The sequence below is a fragment of the Crocuta crocuta genome, unplaced genomic scaffold (assembly GCF_008692635.1).
Source record: "Crocuta crocuta isolate KB4526 unplaced genomic scaffold, BGI_CrCroc_1.0 scaffold153, whole genome shotgun sequence".
In the NCBI taxonomy this organism is placed as follows: domain Eukaryota; kingdom Metazoa; phylum Chordata; class Mammalia; order Carnivora; family Hyaenidae; genus Crocuta; species Crocuta crocuta.
The window spans coordinates 5,479,310-5,484,642 of NW_027529525.1; the positions used below are offsets into that span (position 1 = coordinate 5,479,310).

A 5,333-nucleotide genomic window follows, 5' to 3' on the forward strand; every position below is an offset into this window, starting at 1 on the left:
ATTGGGGAGTTCAACACATTTACATACATTGTCATAACTGATATGTTTGGTCTTACTTCTGTCATCTTGTTTTATGGGTACTATTTGCTGTGCTTCCTTGCCAGTTTCTATGTTTCCTCCCTTGATATTTGAACCATATTTTGTTTGCTTTTGTCTTTTGGAGAGATTCAAAAGAGAGAACTTCTGTTTCACATTCTACCAATTATATCTTTAAGTTTATCTTATACACATTTAAACCAATATTTCTCTAATTATGATACTGAAGAACAAAATAATGCCGTTGGTCCCGTCTCCACACACCATGTTTTTGCTTTTCCTACCTCCCTATGCCAACTCCTAGTTTATGACATAAGTTCTCTCTTTTGTTTCCAATAAAACTTTTTAATAGGAAGTTGGAAAAGGGTCTATCAAAGACTTCTAGCCTGTCATCAATCTTTTTATTTTTCCTGAGCGTCTTCTCACTTTGTGACAACAGAGGAATTTAAGAGAGACAATGGGTCAAAGCTATGCTTATTCAAGTTAGGAGCCAATTGGTGGAATCTGTCACCAAACTCCAACTATGCGGTCCTGGCTTCCGTTCCCAGGCACACACTTTTTCCACCATTGTTTCTTTGACCATGTCCCCTTCCGCTCCTTTGAGTCACCCTGAAGTGTCCTCTCCTCAAAAACCCTTTTTTGAACTAACCATAGTATTTCTCAAGACCCCATCAATCTCTTTCTTAGCTTTCTATTTTCATTCATAGCATCTATCATCATGCAATCATACATTTACTTACTTGTTTGCTTGTTTTATCTGTGAACTTGGTTAGACCATAAGCTCCATAAAGACAAGAATCAAGTCTCTTTTATTTACCACAGTATATCTTAATCCTAGCAGAGTACCTCACAAAGTGGGAGCTTAGGAGATATTTGTTAAATGAATGAACTGAAGGCAAAGTGTGCCAGTGTGAGACAAACTCTTTTGTATTTTCCACAATGAAGTCTCTGCTTAAGCCAAATAACAACACAAGCTCTTGCTCCCACCTAATTCATTACTTAATCATCACCCTGAACCATGCAATTCTCACCTCCAAGTATTTCTTGTAAACCAACTAGTTCAGAAATACATTTCAGCCCAGGGCTTCACAGCTTTATTGCTCTCTATGTGCATCAATTCCTGCCAGATTTATCCTGCATCTATCTTAATCTACGGCTGCTGTATATCAGCCCTCTCCTGGAGATATCCTTAGGTACCAACCCAGTTGTTAGACACCGGGGGCCCTTCACTGCTGTTCTAGATGTTGACATCATAATGCCAGAATCCTCAATTTGCACAATTCTACTATGTTTTTCACTGCAGTGAGAAGACTGCAGGTCTTCTACTCCATGGCAAGATTTTCATATGCCCAGTGGCAATTATGGTAACTCCAAATGTCTCAGGTCCTTTATGAAATGTTTCTTGCCTTTGCCTATGAGAGAAACTCAGGTGCCATTCAGTGAGGTTGGGTACTGAACAGACGCTATTTTGATCTTTCCACTTAACATTTCTACCTGTCTATAGACTAAATGTAGCAAAATGTTCTCCTTTAGTTACAGGAAGCTGCCTTAGAATCAGTTTTTCTAGAGGGAGGGGCAAGATGGCAGAGAAGTAAGGAGCTCCGTACTTGCACTTGGGCCCATGCATCACACGGAAAAGATCTGAAGTCATTGGAAACCTTACAAAACCTGAGAGATTGGGAGAAAAAGGACGCAGAATCCACTGAGAGAGACTTCTAACGTGAGTGCGAACCGGGGAAGATAAAATTGGGCCGGGATTGGAGACTCCAGGGTCGGAGGCGATCCCCCTCTGTGGGGAGTGAGAAGGGAAAAAAGGCCGAAACAGATAATCTCCGCTCAGGGGGAAAAACCTCCGCTCAGGGCATAGAAAGACCGTACTTGCCAAATACCTGCACACCAGGTCCCCTCGCGCCAACTGGTCCCGGGGGGCGCTGAGCATACAAACTGCTTCTTTGTGCGGGCTCCTGGCGCCTGCTGCCATTGTCCTCCCGGCTGGGGCCCCTGAAAGAGCCGCGCGGACACCGGGTGTCCGCGCTCCCGGCTGGCTGGGGCTCGAGAGGGAAGGCAAAGAGCTAAAAACTGGGAAATTTGCCTGCGAGTTCGTGTTTCGGGTGACGAGCCATAGAGGGACCTGNAAAAAAAAAAAAAAACAACACTCTCTGAAAGGATAGGCCCTGGACAGTCAAAGAGTCTTTTTGGATAGAGCAGCACTCATAGATACAGAGAGCATTAGGAGGTCTTTAAAACCAACAAGAGCCGGAAAGCTAACTAAAATGACGAAACGAAAGAGCTCTCCTCCAAAGAAACTCCAAGAAGAAATGACAGCTAATGAACTGCNGAGTGGCTAAAATGAGCAAATCAGAGAACTCTAGATGCTGGCGAGGATGTGGAGAAACGGGCACACTCTTACACTGTTGGAGGGAATGTAAACGGGTACAGCCCCTCTGGAAATCAGTGTGGAGATTCCTAAGGAAACTAACAATAGAACTCCCCTATGACCCAGCAATAGCACTGCTAGGAATTTACCCAAGGGATACAGAAATGCTGATGCATAGGAGCACATGGACCCCAATGTTCATAGCAGCACTCTCCACAATAGCTAAAACATGGAAAGAGCCTAAGTGTCCATCAACAGATGAATGGATCAAGAAGATGTGGTTTATCTATACCATGGAATACTACATGGCAATGAGAAACAATGAAATCTGGCCATGTGTAGCAACATGGATGGACCTTGAGGGTGTTATGCTGAGCGAAATAAGTCAGGCAGAGAAGGACAAATATCATATGTTTGCACGTATAGGAGGATTAGGAGGAACTTAACTGAGGAACAAGGGGGAGAAGAAGGGGAGAAATGGTGGGGGAAAGGGAGAGAGGCAAACCATGAGAGACTCTTCAATGCTGACAAAGACTGAGGACTGTTGGATGTGGAGGGGGGGGGATGGGCATGGAGGAGGGCACTCGTGGGGATGAGCACTGGGTGTTATGTGGAAACTAATTAGACAATAAACTATTTGTAAAAAAGAAAAAAAATCAGTTTTTCTACGCAGGTTACCAATTTTGCTCAGGCATGAAAGTGAGGCTTATGATCTTTATTATATATACAAGAAATTAGGATTGGTGAATTTTTACCATTAGACATTTAAATAAGTTATCTTAGGTTTTCTTTGAATAAAATTTTATTCTCACCTGAGAACCACTTCAGTCTTAGATTTTGCTAAAAGAAAAATGAAAACTTTGTAATATGTGACAATGGATGAGTTTCTGGTGAAGAAAGTTAATTAATGGGCAACAAACTGAAACCACCAAATCTTTTCATATAGACAAATCACTGGGTGAAATTCAGTCTTTGGTCTCTGAAGAGTCCACTTTGAAACCTACAATGCACTGGCTAGAGTGAGGTCTGTAACCCACATTGGTCCAGGGGCTCAGAAAACTATAGCAACACTTGGATAGTGTAAAGAAAACTAGAGGTTTCTACCGAATTGATTCCATTCTGTTTCCACCATTCCTCAGCATGGACACTTCTCTTCCCTTACACTATACAATTTACGATGGAATTTTGCACATCTATAGTGGAATCCGTGGAAAGGAAGGCCTGGATTTATTTCTACCTTTGTCCCAGGGACCAGGCAAATGACAGTTCTATCTCTGCTACATAATCTTAAATATAGCCACCACTTACATGTAGGGTAATACTTTCTTTTTTATATATTTTTAAGGTTTTATTTATATCTGAGAGAGAGAAAGACAGCATGAGCAAGGGAGGATCAGAGAGAGAGGGAGGCACAGAATCTGAAACAGACTCCAGGCTCTGAGCTGGCAGTCAGCACAGAGCCCGTCGTGGGGCTCAAACCCATGAACTGTGAGATCATGACCTGAGCCGAAGTCGGATGCTTAACTGACTGAGCCACCCAGGAGCCCTGGGTAATCCTTTCTTAAAGGAAAAGCAATCTACTCCAGCAAAGTGTTAGAAAATGTGCTGCAGAAGCTGGGATTTCCCTTTAGAGCATGGATAATTTTGTAGGAATAAAGGGTAATTTTAGCATCTTTTTCTTAAAAAAAATCCTTATCTGTTTTCTGTGCATAATGATAACGAGCAATTATAAAGTGCTTCACTTCCTTTACTGAGGACAAGAGCAAATGGGGTAGTCAGTAGAGATAGAAGATGAGACAGAAACACATAGGTAGCCTTTTCTGAAAGAACTGGCCAGTTGAAGTACAAATAGGTTGTGTCATTGTATGTTACTAAACACTACCCACAGGAAAGAGAATTAACTGGGACCTAATTAGGAAAATTCCCCTGAAATAAGAGAATGTAGATCTGGAACTGTAGAGAACATCTCGTCAAACTTCTTTTGTTTTGTAGATGAAAGAACATAGTTCCAGAAAGTGGAATTGTATGTCACATAATTAGTTATGAGAAAAACCAACATGAGAATGAGGGTTTCGTGACTCTTTGTGTAATCCTTTCTTTCCTGAAACCTAGAAAAATCAAAGTCATTCATTAAATATGCAGTTTCGACATAAAACAAAAGCATCCTTAGCCCACTTCCTCCCTCAAGGAACATCTCTGCCTCGCATCCTGTCCAAGTAATTATGATATTATATTTTAATTGTTTACTGTCGAGTTTTCACCTTTCCAATTAAACTGGTTGTTCCTAAAGGAAAGGACTTAAAAAAATCTTTGATTTCTCTTGGATATAGCACAATGTCTGATACATATGGAACACTCAACAAATGTTTATTATATGTGGCAATGTATAAATGAGCAAATGTGGTTCTATGCAATAAAATTCATATTTTTTTTCTTCCAGGTTCCAAAATTTTCTGACCTGAAGTTTTGTTCCTTTTGAAATGGAATATAACTAAAAAGTAATAATAAATGCAGTCAAGTCTGGATTGTACATAGGTGGTTTTATGTGATGTTTCTTTATGTCATTGACTCCCCTCAGTATCTCCTCATATATTTGGGACTTATCTACTCGAACAGGAATGAGAGCTCTCTTTGATTTATAACTAAGCTTGCCATTTAATCTTTTAGTAGTCTCACACAATTTCTTTCATTTTGAATGTAATGATGGTTCATTTAACAACTTAAAAGGATGGAATCTTAGAGTTTAAGGTTCTAGGATAACCCCAAGGAAACACAATTGTTAATTCCCTTAAGAAAGGTGCTAATTCAGAGACAAATCACCATCTTTTATTTTCCCCCAAAGAAAGAGCTTGAAACTATGGTAAAAGGTAAATGTTCTTTTCCATTTGGGGCCAGATAAAGTCCAAGATCTTTTGAAGGT

General features: G+C 40.6%; 1 long non-coding RNA gene across 1 annotated transcript; it reads left to right on the top strand.

Moving 5' to 3' along the window:
* The first annotated feature begins 1,339 nt into the window (after positions 1-1,339).
* LOC144229038 (uncharacterized) lies at positions 1,340-4,921 on the top strand. The gene is made up of 3 exons (XR_013334336.1): positions 1,340-1,400; positions 1,570-1,756; positions 4,854-4,921. It is a non-coding gene; the product is annotated as an uncharacterized LOC144229038 (long non-coding RNA).
* The last annotated feature ends 412 nt before the right edge of the window (positions 4,922-5,333 follow it).